The sequence below is a fragment of the Lolium rigidum genome, chromosome 2, assembly GCF_022539505.1.
Source record: "Lolium rigidum isolate FL_2022 chromosome 2, APGP_CSIRO_Lrig_0.1, whole genome shotgun sequence".
In the NCBI taxonomy this organism is placed as follows: domain Eukaryota; kingdom Viridiplantae; phylum Streptophyta; class Magnoliopsida; order Poales; family Poaceae; genus Lolium; species Lolium rigidum.
Genome location: NC_061509.1, coordinates 188,811,140 through 188,823,789, shown reverse-complemented (window position 1 = coordinate 188,823,789; position 12,650 = coordinate 188,811,140). Strand labels below are relative to the sequence as shown.

At 46.3% G+C, this 12,650-nt stretch overlaps 1 pseudogene; it reads left to right on the top strand.

The window, feature by feature from the left end:
- Positions 1-6,990: 6,990 nt before the first annotated feature.
- Positions 6,991-10,394, top strand: LOC124690401 (annotated as a pseudogene).
- The last annotated feature ends 2,256 nt before the right edge of the window (positions 10,395-12,650 follow it).

Here is a 12,650-nt window from a genome sequence, read left to right as displayed (position 1 = left end):
GGGCGCACCAAGCGAACAAGAGCAAGATGAAGACCTTCCTTGTGCTCTCGCTCTTGCTCACCATCGTCGCGGCGGTACTCTGTTTCATCCTAGTGTAGGCGGCGGCCGGTGTCACTTCGTTTGTATCTAGAGATGATGAGAACTTTCTTAATTTGCATGGATTATGAGTTGTATGGAGCTATATGTATAACTCGATCGGGCTCTAAGTAATGTGATGATGATGTGATGATTATATATGTCCATATTATATCTGTCTATATTATATCAGTATATAACTCTGTATACGGTGTATAAAACCAGTATAAAACCCGTATAATACACCAGGGAGCACAAAATCGAGTATACCTGTAGATAGTTCCGTGGCGCACCAAAAAATAATTCTGTGGCGCACCTATTTACGTGGGCGCAGCTATATCACATGCGCCACAGAACTACTTATTTCTGTGGCGCACCGGCCCAAGTGCGCCACAAAAACCTTAATTCTGTGGCGCACGGCCAGATGCGCCACAGAAAGCTTATTTTTGTGGCGACGTTTCTGTGGCGCACCTCCCATGCGCCACAGAATCAAATTTTCGTGCGCCACTGATGAGGCTTTTCCTACTAGTGTGATCTCCATCATCACCACCATGGCGTCAAGGTCAGTGGCGCCGCTTCATGGTTGTCCATCACTTATAACTACTATAACAACTACTTGAAATAAAGCTATTACATGATGAATAGACACGCAGGTCTTTAACAAAAATTAAAAACAACCATTAGTCTCCTGCCGGTTGCCATAATACAATAATGAACATCTCATACATCAAATATAATCATCATCACATGGCCATATCACATCACCAAACCCTGCAAAAACAAGTTAGACGCATCTAATTTGGTTTGCATATTTTACGTGGTTTAGGGTTTTCGAGTAAGATCCAATCTACCTACGAACATGAACCACAACGGTGATACTAGTGTTGTCAATAGAAAGAGCAAACTGAATCTTCACTATGGTGGGAGAGACAGACACCCGCAAAGCCACTTATGCAATACAAGTTGCATGTCAAGCGTGGAGCAAGTCTCATGAGACGCGGTCATGTAAAGTTAGCCCGAACCGCTTCATCCCACCATCCCGCAAGATGCAAAGTACACTAACTAATAACAACAAAAGCATCATCGCCGACAAAACCATTGTGTTCTACTCGTGCAACAGATCTATGCATAGACACGGCTCTGATACCACTGAAGGTTCGTTGCATAGAAAAACAAATTTCTACCGTGAACATGAACAAAAACCAAGATCCAATCTAGGAAGAAGCAAGATCTAATCTACCAAGATCTAAGCAACGAGAAGATTGCGAGACTAACCCTCGAAGATTCCAAAGCCTACGAGATAGATCTCGTTGTTGATGTAGTCGATCGTCCGTGCTGCAATCCGGCAGCACTTCCGTGCTCGGTCATGCGTACGGTGTCGATGAAGCCCGTCCTCTCCCCGTTCCAGCGGGCAGCGGAGGTGTGGTAAATCTCCTCCAAATCCCAGCAGCACGACGACGTGGTGGTGGTGATGGAGGAGGAAAAACTGCAGGGCTTCGCCTAAGCCGGAGTAGCGTATGGTGGAGGAGAGAGGGGGGCGACCAGGGTTTGATCAAGGGGTGAAGTGGCCGGCCACCCCCTCCCCTCTTTATATAGGGGGCCAGGTCGGTTTGGGTGGCCCCCCTTTCCCATCTACGGTTGGGGGCCGGCGGCCAAGTGGGGGGAAGAGATAAATCTTCCCCCCCAAGTTGATCTCCCCTAGGGGTTTGGGGAAACCCTAGGGGTTTGGCCAGCTGGGCCTTGGGGGGCATGTGCCCCTGGCCCATTAGGCTAGGGAGCATCCCCTCGGCCCATGCTAGGCCTCCTACGGTCGTGGGCCCACTGGTGGGACCCCGGAACCTTCTAGAACCTTCCCGGTCTTCCACCGGAAAAATCCCGAACTTTTCCGAAACCTAGAAATTAACTTCCCTTATATGAATCTTATTCTCCGGACCATTCCGGACCTCCTCGTGATGTCCTGGATCCCATCCGAGACTCCGAACAAACTTCGGTCTCCATCTCATATTCCGAATCTACTTATGCGACATCGAACCTTAAGCGCGTCACCCTACGGTTCGTGAACTATGCAGACATGGTCGAGACTCCTCTCCAAGCAATAACCAATAGCGGGATCTGGAGATCCATAATGGCTCCCACATATTCAACGATAACTTAGTGATCGATTGAACCATTTACATACGATGCCGATTCCCTTTGTCACGTGATACTTTACTTGTCCGAGGTTCGATCATCGGTATCTTCATACCTTGTTCAACCTTGTTACCGACAAATACTCTTTACTCGTACCGTGGTATGTCATCTCTTGTGATCCAATCACATGCTTGCAAGCTAATCAGACGACATTCCACCGAGAGGGCCCAAAGTATATCTATCCGTCATCAGGATGGACAAATCCCACTATTGATCCATATGCCTCAACTCACACTTTCCGAATGCTTAATCTCATCTTTATAACCACCCATTTACGCAATGGCGTTTGATGTAATCAAAGTACCCTTCCGGTGTAAGTGATTTACATGATCTCATGGTCGAAGGACTTAGACAACTATGTATCGAAAGCTTATAGCAAATTGATTACATCATTTTATGATACGCTCATTTGGGTGTGTGTCCATTATATCATTCAACTAATGACATAACCTTGTTATTAATAACATCCAATGTTCATGATCACGAAATCATGATCATCCATTAATCAACAAGCTAGTTATACAAGAGGCTTACTAGGGACTCCTTGTTATTTACACAACACACATGTATCAATGTTTCAGTTAATACAATTATAGCATGGTAACATTTATCATAAACATAAAGATATTATAATAACCACTTTATTATTGCCTCTTGGGCATATCTCCAACACTAGCAGTTGTGGATTTCGATATGAGGTTCACCTACGTGCTTGCTGGGTGGGAGGGTTCAGCTCATGATGCGAGCATCCTGGCCGACAGCTTGTAAGGCATGATGGGTTGCAAATCCCTGAGGGTAAGTTATACCTTGGAGATGCTGGATATGCATGCCGACCTGGTATTCTACCTTCCTTCAGGAAAAGAAGGTACCACCTCAACGAGCTCTCTGCGAAGCACCGACCTCAGAATGCGAAAGAGTTGTTCAATCTGAGACACTCAAGCCTTAGAGTCACCATTGAGAGGGCCTTTGCTGCATTGAAGAACATGTTCAAAGTCCTTGACCAGAAACCGTTCAACACTTTTGACACTCAAGTAAAGCTGGTCCTTGCTTGCTGCATTCTTCACAACTGGATCCTAGGTTGGGGCGAGGATGAGTTCTTCGAAAAGGTTGTCACTTTTGATGAAGTAGAGACCGGCCATGGCGTGGACGCATGCGACAATGATGGCTGGAAGGAGAAGAGACAAGAGTGGGCAGACGCAATGTGCGAAGTCAGAGGCAACACCACCATCTGAGAAGAACTGAAGAAGAAGTGAAGAAGAAGAACCCCCCTTAATTATGTTGAACTACCCCGTGATGATAAACTGTCATTCGTAGTAGCTAGGGAGCATCGTGTTATGAACTACCACTAGAACATAGAGGCGCGCGTTGCTGCGCCCGTCATCATGAGAGAGATACATAATAATAGAGATATTTGAGATGTTATTGATGGTTTAAATGTCATATGGGAAATATAAATCATTTTTTACTAATATCTATTTTAATCGGAAGTATTGAGAAATATAAACTTGCAGATAGTGGGTTATTGCATTGCATTTTCATTCGAACAATTATATTTTCTAATATTCCATAAAATTCCATATTCCTATTTTCTAGGTAAAAGAAACAACAGAGGGAACAATTTAAATTAGGTTGTTTAGAAATGCATATACAGCCAAAAAGATCTTAACACAGTATACTTAATCCCAGGAAAAGGATACACAATATCAAGAGTGAAGAACCATTTTAGTCTAAAAATCTTAAGAACATGAACTTAAGAATTCTTCATTTCAAATCACGATACAAGAAAGACACAAGTCCAAGTAAATATCAACTTTTTAGTATACTCTGAACAATTTGATACACTACTCTGGATAAAAACAAAACTGGTTGGTATACAATAATAGGTATAAGGCGCTAAAAATTAATGAAGCAGCTGTCTTGAAGCGGTATTGTTTAGCTTAATGGAGCAGTAACATCAAGATGGACCACAACTAAAAATATAAACTCTTGCAATCTGATCATTTATTTTGTCCTAAACATCAACAGTTGAGGTTGATCCCTAGTAGAAGCAAGAAAGAAACCGTCACTCTTTTTCTGGGACAACACCAAATGGTCATGGGCTAATTTAAACAGGAAATCACTACCTGAGTGTCCGCAGCAAAAGGAGAATACAACAAGAGAAGCTGGTTCTGTGCAATCATGCATATAGACTCTGTGCAACAAGAGAAGTCAATGGACAATGGCGTGCTAAGGTATGTACTGCACAAACATTTTAATGAAAAACTATGGTAAAGAAATTACTTCTGGAATATACATTTTAACGTAAAGGCAGAAACTCTGTGTTGCTAAGGCGTCAGACCTGGTCGTAAATCGTAATCACTCCATCTGACCGTCAGCCTGTCAATCGTCAACGCCTCAATGTGTAGGAGGAGCCACGCGAGCAGTTTACACTTAGGCTCTACATTCCCTTCCAAAGTTTGTAGCATCAAAATGAATTGTGGATCCCCGGTTGTACATATGGCCACAAATTCCAATTTTGGACATAAACTTACTTTAGGAGAAGCAGACTAATAACATATTTCCTTTTTTATGTCCAGCCGTTGCAAAATAACTCATGATCTACAAAGATGAATTTGTAAGTAATATAGATGCTACCGATTCACAATTTCAAAATCAATTTTCAGCGACTTTGGCAGATTGAAAACGAAATACAAATAGCTAGTATAGCAGGATAATTAAATCTGAAGTAATTTGAAGAAATGTGTACCGCATTATTTTTCATCAGCCTATCTTTAAGAGCACTGAGTGCTAGTTGCAGATCTTTCTTCTCAAGTATATTCTTGCTCTATGCTGAGTTTCAAGAAATGCATAGGTTGTGAGCATTCGACGTTGATGCATAGATAGCAGAAGTGAGTCACATTGAATAGTGATAAAGACCTCCAGGTATTATTGGTTAGCTCATGTGGTGCTTAGATAGCCACCTAGAGTTCGAGCCTCACCTCTGTCTTATGGAATAGTAGAAATCATACTGCTTCTATAAAAGTATTGGAAGCCTTGAAGCCACAATAAATAATTGGGTTCTCAAGTTGCACCAATGACCATATTCAGCATAGTTCCAATAATATGATGAGGTAGCACATCGTTCCTGAAAATAATTGCAATTGCTCCTAGACCAATATTTTCATGTCGATTTGTTGCTCCAGATAGTCACAGAAAATGGATTTTTTTCACTATACAAGTATTTGGGACATAAAGAAGAACAAATAGACTAAGAATGAGCAAGGTCATGAACCTATTTTTATCGTTAAAATCCCTCTCGTGCAAAGGTGCAATTTGAATAAGATGGGCAACTTCTCCGGCAAATCAAGTTGCTGATAAACTGAACAATGAATCGTCCTGAAACAAAAAGTAAACAAGAGCCTCCTCTATATAGCTATCTTCAGTATTGACCATCAAATGAAATAAGAAGATGCATAAATGTGCTCTACAATTAAAAATGTTGCTGCATACCTGAATTACCCTAGCTTTTGCCCACAACGCTAGCTCCGCTCTGCTGATTCACAAATCATTTCTGAGGTTTCTCCAGATTATGTAAACAAGACCTATATTTTTTACCTTTACAAATTTTTTTTAAAAAAATACACTGAGCTAGTAACATAAACTACATCCACTTGAAATTAGTTGAACATACATGAAAACGAATGAACAGGCAACTAAGAAACTACGTATGTCGAATATGTATTAGGAGAATCTAAACCTGCCATTCAACCACGTACACAGATCTTTTTTTTTTCGCCGGCAGATTGAGAACCAGATGCAACGCGGGTATGTATTCCACCTCAAGGGGGTGACCCTAGGTCGCTGCTGGTTGTGGCCTCGGGGACCTAAGCCCGCCACATCCACGCGGTGGATTTACAACAGCTGCTCCACTTGTGAAAAGGCAGGAGAACGATGGGAGGCTGGGAGAAATGGAAGCACTGAGGAATTAGAAGATCTCGCGGAGAAGATGAGGCGGCAGCGCAGAGAAGACCATAAAGCCTCGCTCCTTTAATGCTGCCCGTTTTATGGCGTGCAGAGAGAGAGAGAGAGAGAGGAGGTGAGGCGACGCTGGCCTGGTATCGTGAGCATAGTCCAACAAAAGGCCGGGCCAACCTCCCTCTCGCGGACTATTCCGGGCCCAAGTAATGTGCTGCGGCCGAACACAACATTGCGAGTAGCAGCCCTAAAATGAAAATGGGCCATTAGAACGAAAATAGGCCTTTCTAACGGGATGTAACAATGTCAGTTCGGAAAGGGGATGCCAGTTGGGGAACGCTTAACCAATTTTGGACCGTTAGATCGTCCAATCTGACGGTCAAGGATCTCAAATCGCTGTGGAGAGGCCCTAGTGGTTCCATTATACTGTTACTTAATTCGTACTAGCTAGGGCTGATTTCGTGAACTGCTAGCTTTGTTAATCTGCAAGTGTCATGAACTGATATCTGTGTGATGAGAGGTGAGAGCATGGTAAGGATACCCGTTGTAGAGAAGAGGTAACCTTAGGCATGCCTGGATGGTACCAAACAGGCCTAATCTCATCTCTATCGAGATTTCGGGTTGGCTGTAGACAAACAAACAGAAAGCCCTTTTCGGTCCAGCCGATGCAGCCCGACCTACCAAACAACAGGTCAATTTAGCCCGTGGCTCGTTCTGGAGGACGCGCAGGTGTGCTTGCACCACTGCGCCAGTGAGCCAGGATTCGAGCCCATGCTACCAAACGCGCCCAATATGATCACAACAACTCCTGTCGATGATAAGGCAAGTGCAACCAAAGGTGCCAACCACACAAACACAAGACAAACGGTAACCCGCTGCGCCGAACTAGCCTGTTTTCCAACATTGTCAAACAGAAGACGCCACAACCCCTATGAGAGGAGCAGCCGCTTTTGCAGAGATGAAGAGGCCGGCATTCCACAAGATCTAGCACCAAAAGCGACACAAGACGTGCCGACGACCAACATCAAGAGCAACCTCGTCGCCTGCACGACGCAAGATCAAGCACTCTCGGTACTACATGTTGCTATTTGCAAGTGATGATGATCCATTGACTCACTGCGATTTTGCAAGCTGTCTCAAAGTCAAACTACATGTTGCTTTTCCATTGGCTGATGCGCAGAGTCTGCAGGGCAACTCGACCACCTGTATAGTATATTGTAAGTAGTATAATATAGTGTTCCTACAGTGAGATTATGTATAAGCATTTGGGTAGAAGTCAGTCAACGATACATATCATCAAACCAAGAGCTGACTCAAATTAACTTTTGCTAATCAAAGAGACAAGTTGTGTGAAAAGACAATCTTTTCTCATCAGGTTCAGAGTTTCCAGAGTTCAGATTCAACTAACCAAACATACTCCTCGCGATGCAAATACAATAATCAGATCACTGCCACGGTACCGGCCTTGAGTAAAGTGCTATCTATGCTTAAGTAGTATAGTACCAAGAAATTCCATCTCATCTTGGATCACACGCTTAATGAAGCTGTTGACTTGACCTGAGTACGTACTTAGATACGAACAGTAATCTCCACCGCGCGTCCTGTCCAAATCACCAGGTGATGCCACGATGAGATCCATCATCCTAGTGCTCGTGATCACTGTCAGTTTCAGCTTGCTGCTTCCATGTCATCCCGCTGCCACAGCAGCGCGCCCTAGTCTGCTCCTCCGCGGTGCGTCGATCGCTGTCGAGGACCATGAGACCGACTTCCTAGGCTCGCCGGACGGCACGTTTAGATCTGGCTTCTACCGCGCGTCCCCGACGGTCTTCACCTTCTCCGTCTGGTTCGCGCGCGGGCGCCAACGAAAGCGCCGTCGTTTGGACCGCCGACCGCTTGCGCCCCGTCCACAGCAAGGGCTCCCGCCTCACGCTCGACAAACACGGGGGCGCGCTCGTCCTCGCCGACTATGACGGCGAGCCGGTCTGGAACTCCAGCTCGGCCGGCGCACCGGCGGCCTCGCGCGTCCGGCTCCGCAACAGCGGTAACCTCGTCGTGGAGGATGCCAGCGGGAAGAAGACGCTGTGGCAGAGCTTCGACTCCCCGACGGACACACTGCTCCCGAGGCAGCGGCTCACGGCCACGACGCGCCTGGTGTCGCGCGCCGCCGATGGCGGCAGCGATGGGCGGCGGCTTCTTTCCTCCGGCTACTACAGCCTCGGGTTCAGCGACTACGCCATGCTCTCCCTCTTCTACGACAATGGCAACTTCTCCAGCATCTACTGGCCCAACCGGCCCCTACAACAACTACATCGACAACAAACGCAGGATCTACAACTTCTCCCGCGAGGCCGCCATGGACGCGCTGGGCCAGTTCTTCTCCAGCGACAACGCCAACTTCCAGACGGCGGACTTGGGCGCCGCCGGCATGAGGAGGAGGCTGACGCTGGACGCCGACGGCAACCTCAGGGCTTACAGCCTGCACGCGACCACAGGGACGTGGGCCGTGTCGTGGATGGCGTTCGGCAACCCCTGCATCATCCACGGTGTGTGCGGTGCCAACGCGGTGTGCCTCTACGCGCCGGCGCCGTCCTGCGTCTGCGCCCCAGGCCACGAGCGCGCCGACCGGAGCGACTGGAGTAAAGGGTGCCTGCCGATGTTCCGGCAGCACGACTGCGCGACACCGACGAAGCTGATGGAGCTTCCGCATACCGACTTTTGGGGCTACGACCTCAGCGACGGCGAGAGAACGACGTTCGACGAGGTGCGCCAAGAGGTGCCGGGAGCGCTGCTCGTGCGTGGGGTTCCAGCACAAGGAGCACAGCAACATGGAGTGCTACCTCAAGAGCGTCCTCTTCAACGGCAGGACGTTCCCAGGCTTGCCGGGGACGGTGTACATCAAGGTCCCGGCCGACTTCGTCGTGCCGAAGATCCACGTCCACCAATGGCAAGATCATGTACAGGGTCCGCTTCAGGGGCACTTCTTGGAGGATAACGTCACCGGCTGCACCCCCCAAGGGGTCCTCCTCCTCAACGTCTCTGCCTTGTCACACGACCACGGCCGCGATGCGGCGGCGAAGCCGGTGTGGCCATACCTGTACGGTTTCCTGTCTGCGATGTTCGTGGTCGAGGCCGTCGTGATAGGGCTCGGCTGCTGCTGCCTCTTCTCCAAGAAGGGGCTGTTCAGGCTGTCCTCTCCGGTGTACCCCATGGACGAAGGCTACAAGCTCATCCTCCTCACGAGCAGCTTCCAGCGGTACAGCTACGCGGCGATCAAGAAGGCCACGGCGAACTTCGCCGACGTGATCGGCCGCGGCGGTTCCGGCGTGGTGTACAAGGGCATCCTTGACGACGGCCGTGTCGTGGCCGTCAAGGCACTGACGACGAGCATCAGTCGCTGCCATGGCGAGGAGGAGTTCGAGGCGGAGCTGAGCCTGATCAGCCGGATCTACCACATGAACCTGGCGAGGATAGTCGGCTGCTGTTCCCAAGGCAAGCACCGCATCCTAGTCTCCGAGTTCATCGAGAACGGCTCGCTCGCCACCATGCTGTTCCCCGACGACAACGACGATCACGACGTCCTCGGGTGGAGCCAGCGGTTCCGGATCGCCGTCGGCGTGGCCAGGGGTCTGGCCTATCTGCACAGCGAGTGCCTCCAGTGGATCATCCACTGCGACATGAAGCCAGAGAACATCTTGCTGGACCGTGATCTGGAGCCTAAGATCACCGACTTTGGGCTCGCCAAACTTCTTGACCGCCGGCGCGACGGTTCTGGTTCTGGTGCTCGCACGGCCGGGCTGAACAACTCGAACCCGTCGACGCGGCGGATCAGGGGAACGAGGGGGTACATGGCGCCGGAGTGGGTGTCGAACCTCGACGTCAGCGACAAGGTGGACGTGTACAGTTTCGGCGTCGTGCTGCTGGAGCTAGTGAGAGGGGTCAGGGTGGCGGACGGCGGCGAAAATACGGATGTCAGGGCCGTCACCAAGGCTGCGCGCGAGAAGATGCGATCCGGCAGCGTGGAGGATCTCGTGGACGAACGGCTCGCCGGCGAGTTTAGCCGTTCGCAGGTGGAGGTGCTGCTTGGGACTGCCTTGTCGTGCTTGGAGGAGGAGAGGAGCCGGCGGCCGAGCATGAGCGCTGTGGTGCAGGCGCTCATCTCTGTTGAAGATGCGTGAGTGAGTCCAAAATTTGTGATCCACTCTTCTGCTTGGAGCACAGGTCACTTACCAGTCCTGGTAAATCTTGTCCCAACTTTCATAAATCTTGCTCATGCGAAACTGCACATCATGGATTTGTTGAGGGCTTCTTTGAATGCATGCATGTTTGGCTGATGTAACACGCAAGGTTTAAAGATAATGCATTGCTAGCTAGTGGGATCGCTGCAGCTAGAAATGGATGGTACCGTATTAATTTTCTGCCACCTTGCTAATTTGCTCTCGTCTTGTTTTGAATGCATATACATCAGACGCAGCAGCCGACCGACCGACGGATCATGGATTGAATCTTTCTGCAAGCTCACGTACTGATCCACGCGCGGAATCGATTAATTCACTCGATCTCCTATTACTGTTGCAACAATTTTTCATATAACTCCGCTACAATTCCCTTTTATTAATTATTTTAGAGGGGAAAATAATGGGTGGGGAAAACCACTTGTAACTCAAAAGAACTACCACTTGCAATTTAAATAAATATAACTTTTAAATAGTTAGCTTTTCAGGTCGGTAACTTTTCACATTTTACCGTTCATAAATGACGAGAAGAAGGTTGATGAGTTTGAGCTAAAAAAAATCACAAAATATTCTAAATGAAATTAGCCTGTCGGGTTGATAATTTTTCACATTTACCGTTGATAAATAACGAGAAGAGGGGTTGATAAATTGTAAGCTGAAAAAATCGCTAAAATATTCTAAAAAAATTAAAAATTTGGGTCGATAACTTTTCACATTTACCGTTGATAAATAATGGGCATACGGGTTCATAAATTGTGATCTAAAAAAATTCCCAAATTATTCTAAATAAAATTAGCTTATCACATCGATATTTTTTCACATTTACTGTTGATAAATAGTGCATAGAGGGGTTGATAAATTGTGAGCTAATTTTTTTCCCAAAATATTCTAAATAAAATTAGTTTCGGGTCGATAACTTTTCACATTTACCATTGATAAATAACGGGTGGAGAGGTTGATAGATTATGAGCTAACATGTTTCTAAAATATTCTCAATAAAAGTAGCTTTTCGGGTTGATAACTCTTCGTATTTACCATTTCTAAATAACGAACATAGCGGTTGATAAATTGTGAGCTAATAATGTTCCTAAAAATATTCTAAATAAAATTAGCGTTTTGGGTCGATAACTTTTCACATTTACCATTGATACATAACTGGCGGAGCGGTTGATAAATTATGAGCTAAAATATTTCTAAAATATTTTAAATAAAATTAATTTTTTGGGTTGATAACACTTCACATTTATCATTGCTAAATAACAAACATATGGTTGATAAATTATGAGCTAACAAATTATCTATTTTTCTTTTTAGCGGTCGGAATCGGTGACCGAATCGCTAAACCTCGCCGTTGTACAATTTAAGTGAACTCAATGATTCGTAAGTGTATTGAATAATTTTTATTATTTAGTTGTACATATCCCGTAAATTATATAGACCAAATAAGTCGCGTCTTCTTTTCTTGAACAGAAAGGTTCGTTACTCAGTTGGTTAGGTGCGTGTGCTTGCATGAACCCGAGAGGTGCTGGGTTCGAATCTGTTAAAGGCCATTGTATTTTTACCCCGCGCGGAAAGGGAATAGAGACGAAAATGGAATTCCGGACCGTACCTCTGTTTGTCGGGGAATCGAGCGTGGTCGAGCGCTGGCTAGGGAAGCCCATTAGTCTAAGTTACTTACAAAAATGTGAGCGCTGGCTAGGGAAGCCCATTAGTCTAAGTTACTTACAAAAATGTGCTTTGAGTTGCACTTTTCTGATACATAGGCACACCCATTACGAAATAAATCTAACGGTTCGGATGATTTTTCTGTTACTTACAAAAATGTGCTTTGATTCCGGACCGTACCTCTGTTTGTCGGGGAATCGAGCGCGGTCGAGCGCTGGCTAGGGAAGCCCATTAGTCTAAGTTACTTACAAAAATGTGCTTTGAGTTGCACTTTTCTGATACATAGGCACACCCATTACGAAATAAATCTAACGGTTCGGATGATTTTTCTGTTACTTACAAAAATGTGCTTTGAGTTGCACTTTTCTGATACATAGGCACACTCATTACAAAATAAATCTAACGGTTCGGATGATTTTTCTTAGTTGTATCCCCACTTGCAACTAAAAAGTCGTAGTTGCAACTTTACTTGCAACTGAAAAAAAACTCAGTTGCAACTAAGAAAAACCAGTTGCAACCCAACTTATAACTCAT